Source organism: Triturus cristatus, chromosome 10, assembly GCF_964204655.1.
Source record: "Triturus cristatus chromosome 10, aTriCri1.1, whole genome shotgun sequence".
Classification (NCBI taxonomy): domain Eukaryota; kingdom Metazoa; phylum Chordata; class Amphibia; order Caudata; family Salamandridae; genus Triturus; species Triturus cristatus.
The window spans coordinates 988,520,086-988,542,936 of NC_140593.1; positions in this window are offsets into that span (position 1 = coordinate 988,520,086).

A 22,851-nucleotide genomic window follows, 5' to 3' on the forward strand; every position below is an offset into this window, starting at 1 on the left:
GATGGAGGGTATTCACCTCCTTCGAGATGTCCTCCGCCCTCAAGACTGGATGGTCCACTTGGACCTGAAGGACGCTTATCTCGTAATCCCAATTTTTCGGCCGCATCGCCGGTTTCTTCAGTTTGCTTGGCGTCATCAGGTCTGCGAATTCACTTCTCTCCCTTTCGGGCTCTCTTCCGCACCATGGTGCTTCACCAAAGTGCTCAAACCGGCAGTGGAGTTTCTGAGGGCTCGAGGGGTCAGGTTGATAGTTTACCTAGACGACCTCCTCTTGATGGCGTCCTGACCCCGTCTTTTGACGGATCAGCTTCAGATGACAGTGACTCTGCTTCAGGACCTTGGGTTTGTGATAAATGGTAAAAAATCCCTCCTTCAGCCGGCACAGTCCGTTACCTTCTTGGGGTTCGTCATCGACTCCATTTCCTCCACTCTAAGCCTGCCAACCAGAAAGCTTGCAAAGATTTGCCACGAGTTGCGGTGAGTTCTGGCCAAACAGCGAGTGTCCCTTCGCCAGCTGGCTCGAGTGGTGGGACTCTTGTCAGCTTCTATCCAGGCCATATTTCCAGGTCCGCTCCACTACAGGGCCCTACAACGCCTCAAGGCGTATTTTCTGCGGAAAGGGTATCCGTATTCCCACAAGATCAGCTTGTACGACGAAGCTCGGAGCGAGATCCAATGGTGGCTAACACACATGGAGGCGTGGAACGGAAGAGCGATTTTCGGTTCCGTTCCAGATTTGGTTATCGAGTCGGACGCCAGCAAACGTGGTTGGGGCGCACGTTGCGGAGACCTTTCCACGGGAGGTTTGTGGTCTCCCGACGAACAGAGGTTACATATAAATTGTCTCGAGCTTCTGGCCGGCTCATTTGCCGTGAGATGTTGGACCAAAGACTCAGTGCAGTCGTGTGTACTCTTAAAAATGGACAATGTTTCGGCTGTCCGTTACATCAATCACCGAGTTTCTGGCAATATTGCCTGGACAGTCAGGTGTCGGTCATGGCGGAATATCTACCAGGCCGCGACAATGTGGAGGCAGATTTCCACTCACGCCACTTCCGAGATTCCAGCCTTTGGAAGCTGGACCACTCGTTCTTTGCGTCCCTCAGCGACCTTTGGGGTCCATTTTCGGTAGATCTATTTGCGTACCGACTGGACCATCAGATCCCGAGGTTTTTCAGCTGGAGGCCCGATCCTCGGGCAGCAGCCACGGATGCGTTTCTCCAGGATTGGAGCAAAGATAAAGGCTATGCGTTTCCTCCCTTCGCGATGATCATGCGGTCAACGGCTCAAGTCCGCAGACAGCAAGCGGAATTGGTCCTAATCAACCCTCTTTGGAGGTCGCAAGTGTGGTTTCCAGTTCTGCTGGAACTTTCATGGGATTTTCCAATCCTACTCCCCCGGTTTCCGGATCTTCCCAAGGATCCGTACGGCGCTCCTCATACGCTAGTGTCCACGAACTCGCTGTGGCTCATGGCGTGGAGTATTTCAGGGGTAGATGACAAACCCCGGGCCTTTCGACAGCGGCTGAGGAGCTCATCTCCAAAGCTTGGGCGGACAGTACGGTTAAAAGATACAAGTCCGCGTGGGGCAGATGGTCCCGTTGGTGTTTGCGAAGGGGTTTCGATCCCTTGGTCGCAGACGTGGTCCACGTGGTGAATTTCTTGGCGCATTTGGCGTCAAACGGAATGGCATATCGCTCTATTAACACTTTCAGGTCGGCTATTTCCTCGGGCATGTCCCAGTTTGTGGCTCTCCCTTGGGGGAACACCCTTTGGTATGCAGACTCTTAAGGGGTATTCGACTCTCCTTACCGCCGGAACCGCGGTATTCGGCTTTATGGGATGTTAATCAGGTCTTGAATCTTTTCCTGTCGTGGCAACCCAATAGGTTTCTTTCCCGTAAAGAGTTATCAGCGAAACTGGCGATGCTCCTATGCTTGGTGTCTTGCCGCCGGGTGTCTGATGTGAGAGCGCTGGATATATCTGGTCGGATGTTCACTCCGGATGGAGTGACGTTTACCCTTTTACGCCGTACAAAGTGTCATACCAGAGTCATCTCGTATCCAGAATTTTCGGATTCTCCGAAGCTCTGCGTAGTTCGCTGTCTCAAGGCATACGAGGAGATGACAGACGAGTACCGTCCTCCTGGAGAGAGTCAACTTCTCATTGCGCTCCGGAAACCCTTTAAGGCGGTTTCCTCACCCACCATCACCAGATGGGTTTGTTGGGTGATGCAAGAAGCGGGCATTAGCCTCAGACATTTTGGTGCGCATTCTACGAGAGGTGCAATGGCGTCTAAGGCATTTGGCCTTGGTGCCCGCTTGGAGGATATCCTCAATGCGGCGGACTGGTCCTCGGATTCCACCTTCAAGCGTTTTTACTTCAAGCCAATTCTAAATATGGCTCATCTGGTTGTGGGCAAGCATTAAACAAACATAATCCTCGCCTCCGGTCCTGACATAGAATGTAAAATTTCCTAGCTATCGTCACGGAAAGTTTCAATTCTATTAAGGACTCGGAGGCGAGGATTATCCCGCCCTATGCTCTTGGAGATCCCTCCACGTATGGAAGTAGGTATGCTTTTTTCCTCATTCCTATGTCAGAAGAGGTTGGGGTCTGCTGTTTTCTGATATTAATGGAAATGTGTGTCTATAACGTTTATTCTTCCTAACATAACTGATACCTAGGGTTGTTGTTGCCTCTGGTAATGCTTCCTCGTTTGTTGCAGGTTCGGATACCCACAAACAGGATTCTTGAAGATGACGTATTGGGCTGTCTTGCGCTCCAAAAGAGAAGATCCGGACACTAACAAAGGACTATAAGGAGACTGAGAAGCCCTGATTGGACAATGTCCCTTCCTTTGATTGGCTTTGTTTACACATGTTGATTGACTACTTTTTTCCCGATGGTTCATGGGAAACGTAGTCTTTGTTAGTTCTTTCAATGCTGCTGTATCAATAAAGTGAAGAAAGAAGGCATAATCCTCGCCTCCGAGTCCTTAATAGAATTGAAACTTTCCGTTACGATAGCTAGGACATTTTTCATTCTCCTGCTGTGCACCAAGTATCTGGAACTTATCCCTTCGCAGATCCAACAAGCTCCTTCTCTCAGTCACCTCCAGGAGGTGCTGAAGATGCATCTCTTAAAGCAAGCTATTGTCTTGTGTCAACTTCACACATATTTTTTGAAAGCTATTGAAGAGGCTCTCCTGCGCATTGAAGTAACCCTCAGTCTTCAAGGGCACTCCACTGCATTTAAAGATAGGTTTGCACTTTATAAGTCCCCTAATATTCAAACACCCTGCCGTGCTAGGCTATTAATAGACAGTGGCGGCTGCCACCGAGTAGTAGGGTGGGAACAGGGAGGGGAAAATAATTTAAAAGTTACTTACCTTGCTGCCAGCCACTGCCTTGCCTCCGTCCTCCTCTGTTCCTGCCGGAAGCAGGAAGCACACACAGGCTCCTATAAGCCAATAACAACGCTGCTGTTACCATGACGGCAGCGTCGTGATTGGTCACTGCGCTCAAACAGGGACTATGAGCCTGTGCATGTTCTCCACCTAGGCTATAAAATACAGTCGGACGGGAACATGCTAAGTGTGCATGACTGTTTGGCCGGCCCAAGAAGGCCAGGCAAACGTCATGCGCACTTAAGTGTCCCAAACACTCCTCCCCTGCTGGCTGTGATGACAGCCCAGCCCCGCCCTGCTCCGTAAACCTCCCTGACAACGGAAAAATAAAATGATAATAACATAGTGTTATTATAATTTCCTTTTTCCACTGCTCATAGAGCAATGGGGCCGTGCTCCTCTGCCTTAGCTGAGGAGCCGCCACTGTGTATAGAAATTTGTTACAAAATAATGTGCTTGTGACTCGCATTATTTTGAAAGCAAAATGTCTTTGCTAAATAGCCAAACCCACTGATTTTAGTTTGAACCGGTGTATTTATTTTCACCTTTTTATTATCACTATTTTTTATTCTTAGTTATTTCTTTCAATCTGAAAAAAGACTTGTGTCGTGTCATATCAATACATCCTTGTTCTCAAAACAATTTACAAACACAATTAAATAAAACATAAATGTGCTGTTCTCGAAACTATTTAGCAAACACACTTAAATAAGACATAAATGTGCAATACAACATATATCACAAACACTTTTTACATGAAAAAACAGTTTAACAAAAAAGACATCCAATACATATATTGCTATTGGTGGTATGCTTTCGGTTATGATTCTTAAGACTCTTTAATGTCTATATTCGATATCCAATCTTATACAGGGCACGTTAGATTTTTGTGAAAATCTGGAGATTTTTCTCTCTGATCACAAGTTTAATTCAGTGACCCTCTGTATATTTATCTGCCGACGCGTTTCTGTTCCTGGGCGTGAAGTACCAGGAGACCCATCAGGGAAATTGTATTTAAACAGCAATGGCAAATTCTGTAAGGGTATGTGACATAAAACAATTATTACAAGGGGCTCCTTTCTATTTGCCTTTGATTCACTAGTCTCATTAATAGTGGTTGAGTCATTTACCTTAGGCTTCTTATTTATCTTTCTTTTCTTTGCATATTTTAAACCAGCAGGTAATTGTTCACAGTAGACGGTAGTTCTGTATGAAACAGAAGAAACCGTCATTGTTGTGCATCTGTATTGCTTTATTTAAATGTTTATGCTGTTGGCAGCTGTCTCCTACCTTTCTTTCTTTTTAAATCTGTATATCAAAGTTGTGTGGAGGCAGTTGCAGCCCTGTAAACAATAAACAGGCTTAATGGTGTTCTTTGCATTAGAGGAACAAAGTTTGACTTATTCTATTTTTCTTTCTGTATGGACTTGTTATATATTGTACCATCTGGCTGGGCATTCATGACCTGCTGTGCACTCAGCGTTTCAAATCTTTGTTGCAGCGTCTCCTTACAATTACGGGCTTGCTCTTCTAACTTCACTCGCATACTCTGCAGGAAATATATTTCAGAACGCGGTTACTAGTTATCGTTCTATGTCTCTTTTGGCAAGCTATTGCTGCCATATCTTTTTTATCTTTTACCTATAATACGGCCCTGCTTGTGCCTCGCCCCCTTGGGCCTAAGTCCTCTCTTTTTCCTGATCATAGAGCGGGTAATGACCCGCGTGAGTAGGGACCTCCAAAATAAGGTGTTTCCCTAGTGATACAGATAAAACCAATTACAGGCAGGCTCCCTCCCTGTTAAAATATGGCTGAAAAAGACACGTTGTCATATACAGAAAGTCATATAAAGAATTTGATGTCTGCTCCTTCTCTCTTTTCCACAATCTCATTAAGTTCATCAGCAAGACAACAGAATGAAACTGAAAAATTAGTCCGTCTCCATAAAAAACATATCCGTACCGAGTTGAACTGACATTTTCTCTTGGAGCACCTAAAAGCTGGGACAATCCCTTGGGGACTCCAAGTGAAAAACGTTCCTGTCATATTCATTGAAGATAGTGAATACAAAAAAGGCTTTTGTTTTATCAACACGAAGTGCAGTAGAGACCTTATGGTCCATACAATAGAGACGGCTCAAACGCTATGCTTGAAAGAAGCAGAGGAACTGGAACAGCTAACACAGGCTATTAATGACAACCAGTCTGTCACAGAAGCGAAGGCTCTATTGGAGAAAATAGATAAGGACATTCAGATATTCAAGGATAGTGCCATTAATACAAAAAGTGCTAAATTTGAAAGAGACTCCAAGACGTTCAACATTGAACATGTCTATCCATTCCTCAAGGAGGATTACTATACCTCAATAGAAGCACGTAGAGTGCTCACCACGTATCAGGGACGTTGCCAAAAACGTCTTTCAACATTTTCAGACACCTCGTCGTCACATTCCTCTGGAGAATCAGGTCCTAGAGAAGGTAGCTTTTTTAGACAGGGGCCAACAACAAAAGGCAAGATACAAACCACAATGGGAAATGAAAACAAGGAACCGGTTCTACAAATCGGAGAAGCCTCCACCATAGTCAATCTATCACAGAAGCAGCTGTCAAAAGAGGAAGAAACCATACTAAATCTGTGCTTAAAATTCGTCGCAAATAGACAGACAGACTACACAAAACTAAAACTAGAGGCAATTGAATTATGTAGAAAAATTCGGTTGAAAGCCTTTTTTGCTAATCATGACCCAATAGCAAACAATGAGACGACAGGGCTGAGAAATAAGTCCAAATTTGTTCCCACACAAAATATCCCCAAACAAATTGTAGCATTCGTACAAAAGGTCTTATCATCCATCACTACATTGGAACGGAGAAAGAAATACATATAGAGGAACATAACCAACAAACAGCAGGTAGCCATACAGAGTCTCAAACAAGATACATCGGTGATTATCAAGCAGGCCGATAAAGGTGGGGCGGTGGTGATTTGGCCCAGGGATATGTACATGAGAGAAGGAAGGAACCAAGTAAATAATCAGACTTGGTATCGTCCAATTAAGGAAGATCCGGTACAATCTATACAAGCCACAATATCTGAAATATTGCAGCTAGGACTAAAGGAAAGTTATTTGGGACCAAAAGAGTTTGACTTTTTAACCAAGAAATTTCCAAGAACACCTGTATTGTACTTCGTACCGAAGATACGTAAAAATTTAGAAGACCCACCGGGAAAACCTATAGTTTCTGGGTGTGACTCTATCTTGGAGCCAATTTCTAAATATATAGATTATTTCTTGAACCCTTTTATCAAAGATGTCCCGTCATATTTGCGTGACACTACAGATTTTATTACTAAGATTGAGGGCACCCCATTCGATGATCAGATACAAATAATGGCGACATTCGATGTCACATCACTCTACACGCAGATACCTCAGGATGAGGCGTTGCAAGTGATGGAGCTATACTTGGATAGCAGGGAGCACCCACATAGGGTTCCCACCTCATTCATATTACAACTGGCAGAGGTCACCCTTAAAAAGAACTACTTCCGATTTGACGATCAGTTCTTTATGCAGGTAAAGGGCACTGCCATGGGATGTCCATATGCACCGGAGATAAGGGTGCTCTTTATGGCCCAATATGAAAAAAGGTACATAGAACAAAATAATCCCTTTCAAGGAAACATACTGCAGTGGCAATGATACATCGACGACATCTGGGTCCTGTGGCAGGGGAGCCAGATGGAATTGAATTCGTTCCACAAATGGTTGAATGCCCGACATCAAGTTCTCTGTAGAATCGAGTACAACAAAAATGACATTCTTAGATGTTGTGGTCTCCCCCCTTGACAAGTGTTTAACAACAACTCTTTATAAGAAAAAACAGACAGGAACACTATACTACACCACAAAAGCGAACATCCAAGAGGCCTCAAGGAAAACCTACCTTATGCGCAACTATTAAGGATTAGAAAAATTGCACAATGGTATCGGAATTTGAAAAACATGCCACCTCTTTTTGTAATGAGATGACAAAAAGAGGGTACCCCAAAAAGCTGCTCAGACACTCCACAAAAATAGCGAGATTCACACCACGAGAAACCCTCCTCACTGTCAAAGAGAAGAAACCCCTAGACAGGTTAGTGTGCGTATCAACATTTGGCCCTGACACAAACAAATTTAGACAAATTGTTTTGAAGAACTGGCACCTCCTTGAAAACCTAGAATGCCCTTTTCCCAAACCACTATTTGCAATGAAAAAGAGCCAAAGTATTGGCCAGCAAATAGTCAGAGCCGATACCTCCCTACCCAAACAAAAAAGTGATTTATTAACACAATGGATCTTGAAACCTATTGAAGGTCATCACAAGTGCGGCAATTGTGTCGCTTGCCACTTCACAAAGACGGTACGGAATTCATCCACAACAACATCAGATGGAAACATCATGATTTCACTAATTGTAGAACCAAGAACGCGGTATACGCCATAGTTTGCCCATGTTCTAAAATATACATAGGCAAAACAAACCAACAAGTCAATGCGAGAATCACACAACACAGATCACGAATAAGGAAAAAAGTGAACACTGCACCAATGGTAGAACATTTTGGGGAGAAATCTCACAGTGAAAACGACTTCAAATGGACTATACTGGCGGTCATTAAGACTTCTAAACATCAAATTGATATTGATGATGCGCTACTTAGAAAGGAGGCTTACCTCATCCTTAAGTACAACTGTACACTGACAGGTCTTAATAGTATGTCAGAGTTATCAAAAACATAAAAAACTACTGCACCCAGAATGCATTGCAATGGTTTTTCAAGGGAATAGGGTCCTATTGGATAACACTCAGGAACTACAACTCCCAAGCACATGGATACCATATTAGTTTGAACACCAAGAACGAACTCCATTGCTGGCCAAACAAAGAAGGAGTTGAAAGCAATTGCAGAATAGAGATCTAAAATGAGGTAAGCGGAAAAAGATAAAAAACGCTGAGTGCACAGCAGGTCATGAATGCCCAGCCAGAAGGTACAATATATAACAAGTCCATACAGAGAGAAAAATAGAATAAGTCAAACTTTGTTTCTCTAATGCAAAGAACACCATTAAGCCTGTTTATTGTTTACAGGGCTGCAACTGCCCCCACACAACTTTGATAAACGGATTTAAAAAGAAAGAAAGGTAGGAGACAGCTGCCAACAGCATAACTATTTAAATAAAGCAATACAGATGCACAACAATGATGGCTTCTTCTGTTTCACACAAAACTACCGTCTACTGTGAACAATTACCTTCTGGTTTAAAATATGCAAAGAAGAGAAAGATAAATAAGAAGCCTAAAGTAAATGACTCAACCCCTATTAATGAGACTAGTGAATCAAAAGCAAATAGGAAGGAGCCCCTTGTAATAATTGTTTTATGTGACATAGCCTTACAGAAATCGCCATTGCTGATAGTCTTAAGAATCATAACCGAAAGCCTACCACCAATAGCGATATATGTATTGGATATCTTTTTTGTTAAAATGTTTTTTCATGTAAAAAGTGTTTGTGATATATGTTGTATTGCACATTTATGTCTTATTTAAGTGTGTTTGCTAAATAGTTTCGAGAACAGAACATTTATGTTTTATTTAACCCCTTCTGTGCCCATGACGAGCTGGACTCGTCATGGGCCGCGGTTGCGCTGTGCCCATGACGAGTCCAGCTCGTCATGAACCCCGCCCGCTAATGCAACGCCCGGCACAGGGTGGGGAAAGGGCGTGGCACACAAGGGGTTAATTGTGTTTGTAAATTGTTTTGAGAACGAAGATGTATTGATATGACACAACATGTCTTTTTTCAGATTGAAAGAAATAATTAAGAATCAAAAATAGTGATAATAAAAAGGTGAAAATAAATACACCGGTTCAAACTAAAATCAATGGGTTTGGCTATTTAGCAAAGACATTTTGCTTTCAAAATAATGCGAGTCACAAGCACATTCTTTTGTAACAAGTTATAATACGGCCCTGCTTGGGCCTCGCCCCCTTGGGCCTAACTCCTCTCTTTTTCCTGTGTATAGAAATGCCACATAACAAAGATAGGCCTGCCACTTCACAAGGTGACACTGTGAGCCCTATGACATCGAATCTATTCACATGGTCTCCCCGTGGTTCACACAGTGAGCCAATGTGAACTTGAAACCTCTGAACAAAGCTGGTTTCCAGCTTTTGCATGGAGGCTCTTCCCTGCCCATTTCCATCAGTGGCAGTTTAATCAGCGTCAGCAGCAACTGTAGTGATTTTGGGGGAGTGCAGGAGTGTCTCCTCAAGTGGTATTGGAGTCGTTGCCTTCTCCTTGGCTCCGCCTCCTCCAAGACCTGAGGTTGATATGTGAATGGTAAAAATATGTTCAAGGTTGATAGGCCTGAAGTGAGCAGGAGAATTGAAAAGGGACCCTCCTGACAGAGACATATGTCTGGAACTCTGTCATTGCACGCATTCAGTAATTTACTCTGTATGCAGGCACATTTATAGATCATTTAAGTCAAATTGTGTAGATACAGGAGTGACTCTTAACCCAACATTCCCTACAACTATCCATAGTCCAACAATACAGGAAAATGGGAAAGTATGACCTACCCATCTCAGTTGCAGGTTTTAAGAGATGGATATAATACTATGGTATTGTATTGTAGTATTTTTTTATACAACTTTATTACATCTTGTTGGGGCTCCAAAGCTCTCTACAGTAGGTAGAGTAAGTAACAACTCCATTTGCTGCAATAGATTTTGACGACTCAGGTATGGGAGCCATACTGTCTTAAAAATTATGCAGCAGGGGTTACTAAATTATGCTTCAAGAAAAGACAAATTATGAAGCATAATGTAGCACATTTTGTGATACCTTATTATTTTTACACATGTTAACACTAACTAGGTTTCAAGTCATTAGTACCAGTCTGACACCCAAGTACAGCAATAAGCAACAGAAAAGTGACCAGTCATCCTTTGCCAAGGGCCTTCCACTGAACTCACTGAGCAGCCTTCCAGCTATGGGTGAAGTTTAAGAGCAGGGCCGGCTTTAGGGCAGTCCGACTGGTGCGGCCGGACTAGGGGCTGACCTGTGTAGGGGGTGGAGGCGCTGACCCCAGAGTGGTCGCTGTGTTTAGCAATAACTTGTGATTGGAGAGATGAGGGGCACTTTTGCCTGGTGGCAGTGAGAGAATCCGGGGAGGCAGTCATAGGGTGAGGGGCCACCAAAAATGATTGTCGCACTGGACGCCAACAGCACTAAAGCTGGCCCTGTTTACGAGTTCTTGCCAGTCTAAAGCTACTGTAATGCCAGTGCTGGGACGAGATAGTAACATCATTGGATCATCTCTCAACAATTATGTGCTGGCTTAAAAGACCTGTTCTAGTCTGAGGTAGTTCCACATGGAGATCAAAGAGTTATCAGGTTGGTTCATGGACTCTGATGCTTTCTTGAAACATTTGTATTTATAAGGTGTGCACAGAGATAGCAAACTAGAGAATAAAGACACCCTTTTGAGATAGCCAGTCCAAATAACTGCAATATGGAGGCTCTCTAGCAATAAATATTGATTGGCCCGTCACAGATCCATTGCCTCATCTGGAGTCTTAGTGGACTAACGCATCCTTTCTATCAGGATGGACTGGGACAAAAAATTGGCCCGGTCATAAATATACAAGTGATCCCCATTAGCACGCCAGATAGCAAAGAAAGTTGCCCACATTTGCGAATTAAGCCAATTTTGAACTTGTAGAGACTTGCTGTATGGGTATTTTGTAAGGTATGGGAGACTGTATGCAATTGTGTTTACTGAAGGCATTGTTTTTGGTAAAATCCAGGAAACCAACAGTGAAAAGGAGCCCACCCGGCCATAAAACAGGCCCACAAACTGCTAAAAAAAAATGCCCACACACTGATCTGTCAGGCTAACCAATTGGGCATTGCCTGATTGCCCTATAGGCCAGTCTGACCTTGCTTTCTAGAGACCTGCATTGGCCCCAGGGGGCAAGGATGGAATCATGCTATTCCCACCCAGTTTCGTCATTCCAGCATTGAAAAAATGAGTAAGAATGAACATCTCTTTATCGCAGTGCCACCTGAGGAATGTTGGGGCTCTGGGCAAAATATATTAAGGGGTCCTTTGTTCTGAACAACTTTGAATTTAATACCCATTTTCTTGCTACATCAAGCCTTTATGATGCCAAACAATATTGAATTATACCCTAAAACGTCCAGAAACTAAGGCAGGCAAGCTGCTCAGCACCCAGCAGCCGAAGAGAACCAAAATCAATCAATCAATCAATCAATCAATCAATCAATCAGAGTAATTGTAAAGCAGGCTACTTACCCGTGAGTGTCTCAAGGTGCTGCTACTGTTCGAAGAGCCAAGTCTTGAGGAGTCTTCTGAAGGTGAGTAGGTTTTGGGTCTGCCGTATGTGGGTAGGGAGGGTGTTCCAGGTCTTGGCGGCGAGGTAGGAGAAGGATCTGCCACCGGAGGTCGTACGTTGGATGCGGGGCACAGTGGCGAGGGCAAGGCTGGCGGAGCGTAGCTGGCAGGTGGGGGTGTGGAAGCTGAGTCTGCTGTTCAGGTAGGCTGGTCCAGTGTTGTGGAGTGCCTTGTGTGCGTGGGTGAGGAGCTTGAAGGTGATCCTCTTGTTGACGGGGAGCCAGTGTAGGTCTTTCAGGTGGGGGGTGATGGGGCTGCGGCGGGGGGACGTTGACGATCAGTCGGGCAGAGGCGTTTTGGAAGCTTTGTAGTCGTCGTAGGTGTTTGGCTGGGATTACTGCGTAGAGTGCGTTGCCGTAGTCCAGTCTGCTGCTGACGAGGGCATGTGTCACCGTTCTTCTTGTTTCGTTCGGGATCCACTTGTAGATCCTGCACTGCATGCGGAGGGTGTTGTAGCAGTAGGAGGAGACGGCGTTGACCTGTTAAGCCATGGAGAGGGAGGAGTCGAGGATGAATCCTAGGTTGCGTGCATGGTCGGTGGGTGTTGGTGCTGTTCCCATTGTGGTCGGCCACCAGGAGTCGTCCCAGGCTGAGGGGGTGGTTCCGAGGATGAGGACCTCCGTCTTGTCCGAGTTCAGCTTCAGACGGCTGCTCCTAATCCGTCGGCGACGGCCTTCATTCCCTCGTGGAGGTTGGTTTTAGCGGTGTGTGGGTCCGTGGTGAGGGAGAGGATGAGCTGGGTGTCATCGGCGTAGGAGATGATGTTGAGGTCGTGATGGCGGGCCACTCGTGCGAGGGGGGCCATGTAGACATTGAACAGCGTCGGGCTGAGGGATGAGCCCTGGGGAACGCCGCAGATGATGTCGGTGGCTTCGGATCGGAAGGGTGGGATGCGGACTCTCTGGGTCTTGCGTGAGAGGAAGGACGTGGTCCAGTCAAGGGCCTTCTCTTGGATTCCGGCTTCTAGGAGGCGTGTCTTTAGAGTGCGATGGCATACCGTGTCGAAGGCGGCTGACAAGTCCAAGAGGAAGAGGGCTGTTGTTTTGCCGTTGTCTAGTTGGCGCCTGATGTCGTCTGTGGCGGCGATGAGGGCTGTCTCGTGCTGTGGTTGTGTCTGAATCCGGACTGGGACGGGTCTAAGATGTTGTCTTCCAGGTGTCGGGCCAATTGCATGTTGACGATTTTCTCGATGACCTTAGCCGGGAACGGGAGCAGGGAGATGGGCCGGAAGTTCTTGAGGTCCTTGTGGTCCGCTTTGGGCTTTTTGAGGAGGGCGTTGATTTCGGCGTGCTTCCAGCTTTCCGGGAATGTCGCTGTTTTGAAGGAGATGTTGATGACCTTCCGTAGTTGGGGTGCGATGGCTGCGTCTGCTTTGTTGAATATGTGGTGTGGGCACGGGTCAAGAGAAAGTTCTAACGAGCATTGATGAAGGAAAGACACCGTAATGCTGACTTGGTCGATGTTTAGGGGGACCCGGAATAATACTAAAGTAAGACATATGCTCATAGGGCTTGAGACTAGCTTTAACTGCTGATATTTATAATCACAAATAAATCCCCTATCACAGCTGGGTTTCTGGTCGCAACAGGGAAAATCAAAGCACTGATCCAGGAATTGTCACCTTTCCATTTCATGGAATCTGATATATTTCTCCTCCTGCCTCGCTGTTTATCACCTCTTTCTGCGTGTATACTAACTAGATAGAGTGCGACCTATAAGTAAGATTTTATGGGAAGACCGGAGGCTCCTATTATGACTTCTTTTCTTGCCCTTTATTTCAATAGCAGCCAAGAAAAGTAAAAACTATAGTTCCCAGAGGGCCAAGCAGAAAAAACTGGCCGATGGGAACACAATAAAACAAAACCTTATGACCAATCAGAGTGTACTTGCATGAATAACGTCACAACTAACTGCGAACAATCCTCTTTTCTTGCTGCTCGCAGTCAGATAAGTGACTTATCTTCGTTGCTCCTTTCGTTTATTGCATTTCGGATGTATTTGTTTTATTGACCAATGTATTTCCTAATGTATTTCGTTTGTTAATCAATGCGTTTTATAGTTGCCGCTTTCCTTCGTTCCACTCCGTTTGCCCCCCCCCCCCCAAGACGGTGACAGCTTGTTTCCCGCTTCCTCCCTCACGGAGCGCGCAGGTCTCCTGCCTTCTCCGCCTCTATTACAGAGCTTCTGTTGCTGCTATTTTCCCTCACGCCCCACGGGGTGTGTCCCGCTTGTGTTCCTCCCTTACAGCCTGGTTAACCCTTACCTACCTCGTTTTTTTCTCCTTTACTGAGTCTATAGAGATTGACAGTTCTCCCGGTTCAGACCTGCAACATGATGAAGGTGAGGCCTTCAAGTCTGATTTAAACAAATTTATAAATAACTCTGTGGAGACTGCAGTGGAAACGTCAATGAAACGTTTTTCAAAGGGCATGGAAAATTCCATGATTAGTCTTTTGTCCAAAGCACTGGCCCAGTCTGTGTGGGATAGCAGAAAAACAAAGGTGGTTCCCTCTGCTTCTATAACTGTTTCTAATACTGCGTCATGCTCGAACAGCGAGGTCTCCTCGCACTTGACAGAGGACTGTGTTCCTCCCAGGCCTCCTTCTAAGGAGGGGTTGTTAGGTTCTAATGGCAAAAGCAAAAATAAATCGAAGCATTCAGAGGTTCCCAAAAGGTTGGTTATTTCCACCATTTTGGACACAGACGATGACATGGATGACGCAGATGATTTATTTGACTTATTTGATGTGTCCGATCCTCCCTCTCCTCCTGCTAAAAAGTCCAAGTCCGATTCTTTTACTTTTGAGCCTGTCCTAGACTCTGAAGGGGTTCCCATGTTTGACCCTTCTCCCATCCGCCACCCTAATTCCACCGTCTTCCTTTGGACTCTTCCGCTAGATCTAAGTTGAAGTCTGAATGTCCTAAACCCTCCTTACCTGCGAAAGTTACCATCGTCCCTTCCATTGACCAACCTTTACTCACCTTTTTCTCAAAGTTTGGCAAGGATCCTCGCAAGGGGGTTGACAAAGCCTGGTCCACCTGCCAGGATAAACTTCTTGATGTGGTGGGTCCTTTGGCTCGCATCTTTTACTTGGCAGAATCTGCTCGTCTGGAGGGGTCTGATTTGCCTGCGGACGATATCACGCTGTGGGTTCAGCGAGCCTTTTTATTTCTAGGGAATGCCAATGCCACGATTATACACAAACGCCGCAAGGGACTTCTGATCAAACTTGACCCAAATTGTCTAATCTAGCTCCTCAGGACCCAGGCATTAAGGCGAATGGTCTTCTCTTTGGAGAATCTCTTGTTAAAGATCTCAGCAGGTTTGTCACTACCTTTGTCTCCTTGGATAAGGCGCAACAGTCTATCAAAAAGGTTTTTTCCCCTCTGGTTTTTGGACAGGCCGGCAGAGGCAGGGGTCGCTCTTCCGGCCACTCCTATTCCAACCAAGGCTCCAGAGGTTCCTTCAACTCCAGTTCCCAAGAGTACAAACCTCAATTCTACCCACAAAGAGGTCGTGGTTTCAGAGGGCGAGGTCAGAAGAATTTCCGCAACAACAACAACAACAACCAACAAGGTAGGTCTTTCACCTCCTCCCCCGGTGGGAAGTCGTCTCAAACTTTTTCTGCAAAAGTTGCAAACTCTCAGCGCAGATCCGTGGGTCCTGAATACGGTCCAAAGTTATTTTATAGTGCTTTATGCGCTGCCTTCCCAAACTGTGTTCCCTCCTCCTCTGGTTTTCTCAGCAGAAATGTCTCATCTCATCTCTCTTGAGATCCAAAGTCTTCTCCAAAAACGGGCCATTCAAATTGCTCCTCTAGATCCAACAGGGTTTCTCAGTTCTATTTTCCTGGTTCAGAAAAAGAACAAAAAGATGCGTCCAGTTATCAACCTGAAATGGTTCAACCAATTCGTGGTTTATCGCCACTTCAAAATGGAGACTATCATTCACTTACGAGATACTATTCGGCCAAATGATTGGATGATCAGGCTAGACTTGCAAGACGCATACCTCACCATTCCGATTCATCCTTCTCATACAAAGTTTCTTCAATTCCAATAGCTATGCGTAACCTATCGTTTCTGCTCTCTTCCTTTCGGTCTGTCTTCAGCACCATGGAGCTTTACAAAAGTCTTGATCTAGTGGTGGCCTATCTCCGATCTCTCTGGATCAGGCTTATAATATACTTAGACGACATTCTGATCATGAACACAGACAAACAACATCTTCTGTCTGATCTCAACACCACTCAATCCTTACTCCTAGACCTCGGTTTCCTTCTCAATCACGAAAAGTCTTTGCTCCTTCCTTCCCAACGCATCGAGTTCTTGGGCTTCCTCGTGGACTCTTCCACGGCGTCTCTCCTGCTTCCACAGTTAAAGGTCTCGACCATCAAGTCAGAGATTTCTCACGTTCTTCGGACCTCTCTCATTTCTCTCAGATCTCTCGCAAGAATCGTCGGCCTTCTATCGGCTTCCATTCAAGCCATTTTTCCAGGTCCCCTCCATTATCGTGCTCTGCAACGTCTGAAAATCAGACATCTACGGCAAGGACTAGCCTACGCCGATCTTATCGCTTTGGATCAAGAGTCCCGCATTGAGCTTCAACGGTGGATCAACCATTTAGATGCTTGTAACGGGCTAACTATCTTCGCTTCTGTCCCTGATCTTGTGTTAGACTCGGATGCAAGCCTGTCAGGCTGGGGCACCCGTTGTGGACCAATATCGACTGGCGGTACATGGTCTCGCGAGGATTCGAAATTTGTACATCAATTGTTTAGAGATGCTTGCAGGCTCCTTTGCGATCCTAAGCCTCACAAAGAACAGGGTTCGGTGTTCCATTCTCCTTCGCATGGACAATGTTTCTGCGGTTCGCTACATCAACCATCTAGGTGGTACCAAATCCAAACCCCTCGCAGAGCTACCAAAGAGCCTTTGGGAGTATTGTCTGTCAAACAAACTATCGTTGACAGCGGAGTATCTTCCGGGAGATCTCAATTCTGTTGCAGATTGGCACTCTTGCTATCTTCGGGACTCCAGCGATTGGAAACTTCTTCCATCCGTCTTCCGATCTCTTTCTCAAAAATGGGGCCCTTTTTATATCGAACTTTTTGCTTCTCACCTCAACTCCCAATTGCCTCTCTTCTTCAGCTGGCGCCTGGATCCTTCGGCCCTAGCTACAGATGCTTTCCTCCAGGATTGGTCCCTTCACCTCAACTATGCCTTTCCTCCTTTCATCATGATCAACAGAGTACTTTCCCAAGTACGTCGCCAGTCAACATCCTTGGTCATAGTGGTCCCATTCTGACAATCTCAAATTTGGCTTCCTTCCCTTCTGGAGATGGCAGTAGACTTCCCGGTTTTCCTCCCTGTCCGCAAGGACTTGCTTCTGAACCCCTTAGGACTTCCACACAGTTTCATTCTGGACAATTCTCTGGTTCTATCAGCATGGAAGGTCTCCAGCCTCTCCCTTCTGACCTCCTCATTTCCCAAGAGGCTTCTCTCTTTATCAGCAAAGCCTGGGCCCCTGGGACCTCCAAAGCATACAAGTCCGCTTGGTCTTTATGGGCAAGCTGGTTTCTGGAAAGGCATATCGATCCCTTTTCAGTCCCTCTGAATTTTGTGGTCAATTTCTTGGCTTCTGAGGCCAGCGCAGGTAAGTCCTCCAGAACGGTCAATTTGTATAGATCTGCTATTACCCTCAATCATTCACCAATTGACGGCAAGCCAGTGGGTGTTCACCCTTTGATTTGCCGCCTTTTACGAGGAGTTCGATTTTCTAAAGCTCCGTTGGCTAAGTATTCAAATGTATGGGATGTTAATGTAGTTCTCAAGTTATTTTCTGATTGGCCAGACAATTCTGCTCTTTCTCTCAAAATGTTGTCTGCTAAGCTTACCATGTTACTGTGTCTTGTTTCTATCAAGTGTGTTTCAGATGTTGAAGCATTGAATATTTCATCTCCTCAGTTTTCTCCTACAGGTATTTTGTTTCAGATCAACAGACGGACTAAGACAAATTTAAACTCTGTTTTTTATCGTTATTTTCCTTCCCATCCTAAATTATGCGTAGGTCAATGTCTCAAAGTGTATGAACAAAGAACTTCTGATCTCAGAACGTCCTCTCATTCCCAGCTTCTCATTTCTTTTCGTAAGCCCCATCTTCCCGTTTCTTCGGCTACTCTGGCCCGTTGGGTTCGTTGGGTCATGTCCCTTGCCGGCATTGACGTCTCCATTTTCAGAGCCCATTCCACCAGGGGAGCCATGGCCTCAAAACCCTTTTGGGCGGGCTCTCGTTTGGAGGATATTCTGAGATCGGCAGATTGGTCTAATGACATTGTTTTCCGAATGTTTTATTGCAAACCTGTTGTTACTGCTGCTTCTTTAGTGGTTGATATGCTTTAAACAAGCATAATAGGAGCCTCCGGTCTTGCCATAAAATGTAGATTGTCCTAATAGATTATGACGGAAAGTCTTAATTATAATAAAGACACGGAGGCGAGTATTATCCCACCGCAACACTTCTAATCTGTGTTTCTCCCTCCCTACAGCGACTCCAGCGTTACCTCCCGCATCTTCGTGATGGGACTAATAATCTGCAAGAGCGGTCTCCACCTCATCTTGACGTCTCTCCTTCCTGTTTGGATTCTTCATCAGTGATTCCTGCGGTTCGACTGTCCTGGCTGGATGTTGGTCAAGAGATTTGTTCCTGGACTTTAGCCCTTACTATTGTTCTATAGATTGTTCCACTTTTTCTTGATTCTATCTGAGCTGCTCGCCAGCGAAAAGAGGACTGTTCACAGTCAGTTGTGACGTTATTCATGCTAGTACACTCTGTTTGGTCATAAGGTTTTGTTTTATTGTGTTCCCATTGGCCAGTTTTTTCTGCTTGGCCCTCTGGGAACTGTAGTTTTTACTTTTCTTAGCTGCTATTGAAATAAAGGGCAAGAAAAGAAGGCATAATACACGCCTACGTGTCTTTAATAAAATGAAGACTTTCTGTCATAATCTATTAGGAAAATCTACATTTTAGAGTGAGGTACAGAAGTGGAGAGACGTAGAGGCACAGAATGGCACACTGAGGGCTGAGGTAAAGTGAGTGGATAGGAGCATGGTAGAGAGAGAGAAAAAAAGGGGTTAATGATAAACAGGGGAAAAGGCGTAGTGCGCGAGGTAGCAAATAGGAGTAAGACAGTGTGAGAGGTGAGATATTGGTTAAAGAAATAGAGAAAGAGGTGAAGTAGCAAACAATTTGTGAAAACTTCTGTTTAACTTGGGGGAAATCCGAGTGCTCCACTTCTTTGGCAAAAAACTGTCTGACAGCAGTTGTTCAATGGCTCTCCTCTGCGCAACTAAAATGCAATGAGGATAAATCGGAAATTCTCCTCTGTGGGAGTTTCCCTCCCCAGTTTAGGTGAGCACTATGGCCTGCCGAATATCCCATGCCTGCCTCAACGGGGCAACCCGCTAAGGATCTTGGGATTTGGTTTGAAGAGAACTTGTCTTTTTCCACTCAGATCAAAAAGCTTGCTGGGAACTGCTTCTGGATACTTAAATCCCTCAGAAATGTTCTCCAACTCCTCCCTAGGGCAGCCAAGGAAATGGTTACTCGCGCCCTGATACTCTCGCGTCTGGACTATGGCAACGCCTTGTACATCGGCTTACTGGCTATCTGCTGTACAGACTGCAGGTAGTCCAGAACGCAGCGACCAGGCTTCTTTCTAACTTCCCAATAAGAACCAGTGTAAGACAACATCTGCACATACTTCAATGGCTGCCCGTGGCCGAAAGAGCTAAATTCAAAGCCCTTCTCCTGGCACATTCTGACTTGTACGGATTCGGTCCAATCTATCTAAGGAAACGCTTCAGGTTCTACGCTCCCGCTAGACAGCTGCGTTCAGCCTCTCAGCTCCTAGCCCACATACCTCGCTTTCGTCTCAAGAGAATGGGTGGCAACTCTCTTGCTTTCAGGTCTGCCTCGGCCAGGAATGCGCCTCCATTCACAGCATCCAGGACCCCACTCTCTTAAAAAAAAGATGGAAAACGTTTCTTTTTATCTAATCCGGCACTTTTTTACCCCTTCAAGGCTCGTGCCGGGACACTCCTTGGAGTATCCGTGCATGCTACAAGCTTCAGTAACATAACATAACAAAGGGAGACGGGAGGGCAGAGTGAGGGGTGAGGTAGAATGGGTGGCGAAGAAGATGGAGGAGAGAGAAAAAGAGGAGTTAATAATAGATGGGGAAAGAGGTAGAGGGAGAGAGGTAGCAAAAAGTAAGTCAGTGTGAGAGGTTAGATATTGGTTACAGAAATAGAGAGAGAAGAGGTGAAGGAGCGGGCAAATAGTGAGATAAATTGATGCTAGGTAGTGAGAATGATGTGAGGTAGAGAAAGGGGTGTAGGACAGTGAGAGGTGAAGCAGAATGTGGTGAGAGAGAAAAAAGGTAAGTGAAAGGTCTGGTGAGAGCTAAAGAAAGATGAGATTAAGAGAAGAGAGTGGGATAAGTGAAGAAGGGAAAAGAGTACTGAGGTGCAGCTGTATGGTGACATCAAGAGAGATAAAGAAGAGGGAAGAGATTGAGAGGTTGAGATTTAGAGATATGCGCACACTGTGGTACCAGTGATGTCATGAGAACGCTAGAGAGAGTCTGCATCGATAAAGATGCATTCAGTGAGAAGTAAAGGAATCTGATGAGGTGGAGGGAGCAGCGATTGAGGGACAGGGTGTAGAAGCATGGAGATTTAGAGATGGTGAATGACAAAAATATTGAATCAAAAATATTGTGTCACATGAATACCATGTGCAAAATATTGTCACTGCAAAAATATTGGGAAACAGTATATGGAAGGAGCGAATATGGGGCTTGATCATGATGGCATTTGGACAAGCGTTCGACCGCCATCCTGTTGGGAAAGGGAATGCCCGATTAGCTGTCGGCGGTCTTGCCATCAGGTTTAGGATGCAACCACCTTCAAGGCGGTTGCAATCTGTATATTTTGTATTTCAGTGTGTAGGTTGTAGTCCAAAAAAAACATATTGCACATATACCTGCACTATGTGGTAGGCACCATGCGGACACAGCCACATGGTGCAGGGATATGTAGGGCGGCACCATAGGTGCCACCCACGGCCCGTATCGGTTGGCCAGGGGGAAGGGAGGCCCGCTAAGAGCCCCCAAGTCACTTTACGCCTGCCTTTTTATGGTGGGTTAACCACCATGAAATGGCTGGCGGAAAGGGACATAGTTATCCCTACGGTGGTGCCAGAGCAGGCACCGCCACTGTTGTAGGGATTGTAGTACCTTTGATGCATGGTTACGTGGCAGTCGGTCTCTCCGCCCACCCTCCATCAGCCCGCCTTCATAATGAGGTGGGCGGTCATGCAGGGTCCGATGGCAGTGGGACCGCCACCGACGGCCTGATGGTGGCGGTCCCACCGCCATCGTAATGAGGCCCATAGTTTTTTATGCATATAATATTGTATTAAAAATATATTCAGATATAATATTGTAGTATTTAATATATATGTATTTTATATTGTTTTAATAAATGTAATATATATTGGTTATTATTTACATTTTTGGTGTTAATGTTATAAATATGATTGTTTTAAAAAAAATATTGATAGTTTGTAATTTTTCTTGTATAAATATTTTTTTACATTTAATTAGTAATTGACAAATTTAGTAGCGGGTTGCTGGGTTTCAAGGGGAGTAGGGTGGAAGGCACTTAAATGATAAATTATTGTTTTTATATTTTAAATTTTTATGTTAATTAAATATTTAATAGGTGATCATCTGTAATCTGATTAATTGATATTCCATTTATTTAATTGTATTTTGTGATTTCTAATGTATATCTTATTTTTGTATAGTTAAACTATTCATTTATATTTTAGTGCAGGGAAATGAAGTGCGATGTTATTTAAATTATAATTATTGTAAGAAATAATTTTTAGTTAAACAAATATTTATTCATAATAATGTATGAGAAGTTTTTTTGCTCATTTGTTATGTAAATTAATTGTTAACTGATTAATAAGTGCCTTTAATAATAAAAGTTAACAATTAGATTGTATATTTCTTGTTGGTTTTTATTTTATGTGTTTTATTAAGTCCAATATTTCAATGTTATCATTGTTTTATTTCTAATTTTTTCAAATCTTTTTGTGTGTTGTAGTATGGAAAGAAGTGTGTTTAGTTTAATTTTCTTATTTGATAAATTATTTTTGTATTATTATTTGGTTTACCTTTAACTTAATTTAATTATGTGTATCTTTTGTTTTGAACGTTTCAATAATTTTCCATTGTTACCTATTTAAACATTTGTTTAAAAATGATTTGGGTTTGGAATGGTTTATGTAATTTTTCAGAAGTTCAACATTTTCCCTGATTTTTGTTACGTTGGAGTAGGAATAGTAAATCTAACCGCTCCTTAAATTCAACATTTTCCCTCCTGTTGCCTAGATTGGAGTAGGAAAAATAAATCTATCCCATCTAAAGTCCAACAGTTCCCTGCTTTTGCTTATGTTGCAGTGGGAATAATAAAAGTAAACCCGCCAGAATCAAACACTTTCCCTACTGTTGTTTAGCTTGAAGTGGCAATAGTAAATCTAACCCCTACCAAGTCCATTGGTTCTCTTTTTTTGCTTAGATTGGAGTATGAATAATAAATCTAACCCCTCCAAAGTCCAACACTTTCCCTGATTTTGCTTTTGTTGGAGTTGGGATAGTATAGCTAACCCCTCTAGAGTCCAACGCTTTCCCTGCTTTAAGTTAATTTGGAGTGGGACTATTAAATGTAACCCCTCCAAAGTCAAACACTTTTTGAGCTTTTGATTTTGATGTAGAGCAATAGTAGATCTATCCCCTACAAATTCCAAAATGTCCCTGCTTTTGCCTAAACTGGAGAGAGAATAGTGAATCTATCCCTCCAAAGACCAAAGCTTGTTCTACTTTTGCTTAAATTGGATTACTTA